Below are 656 nucleotides of genomic sequence, written 5' to 3'. Positions count from 1 at the left end.
TGGAGGGAAGGCTTCCAGGGGGCCCTGCAGAGGACCTGCTGGCTCACAAAGATGGGGGCTCCACGGTCTGGGCTCTGTACCCCTCTGGGGCGGGGCCCCTGCTGTCAGGGTTCCCATAGCTGCCTGCACTTAGTGCCTTCCTGTCCCCTCTGCACTGGCGCCCTCCGACCCCAGCCCTAGCTGCCTTTTCACACACCAAGTGCAGGGCCCAGTGGGATCCCCTTTATGCCAAGAAGGAGGAAAGGCTTAGGGGCATCAAGGTTCATTCTGCAGCCCAGCTCAGACAGTGGTCCTGCTTCTGGAGCTGGGGGTCTGTGTCCTGCCTGCCCCCCATGCCACCCTGCCCCCATGCTGGGCCCCTGACCCCAAGGACTACTACCCCCCCATCTCAGGCTGTGGTGTGGAGGTGAGGGTTTGCACTAGACCTGTGCCTTGGCCTGCACACAATGTAAGCATTTAGGAAACTGGCTGCCAAAATGTAAAACTTGGAAAATTTCATGCAGCAACCGGGATGTCCAGTTTCCCTCCACCCTCCCCCACTCTCCACTGGGCAGAATTCTTCTTCTTCTTCTTCTTCTTCTTCTTCTTCTTCTTCTTCTTCTTCTTCTTCTTCTTCTTCTTCTTCTTCTTCTTCTTCTTCTTCTTCTTCTCCTCCT

This window comes from Fukomys damarensis, unplaced genomic scaffold (genome assembly GCF_012274545.1).
Source record: "Fukomys damarensis isolate Sample0158 unplaced genomic scaffold, DMR_v1.0_HiC HiC_scaffold_20, whole genome shotgun sequence".
Classification (NCBI taxonomy): domain Eukaryota; kingdom Metazoa; phylum Chordata; class Mammalia; order Rodentia; family Bathyergidae; genus Fukomys; species Fukomys damarensis.
This window is presented reverse-complemented; position numbering follows the sequence as displayed.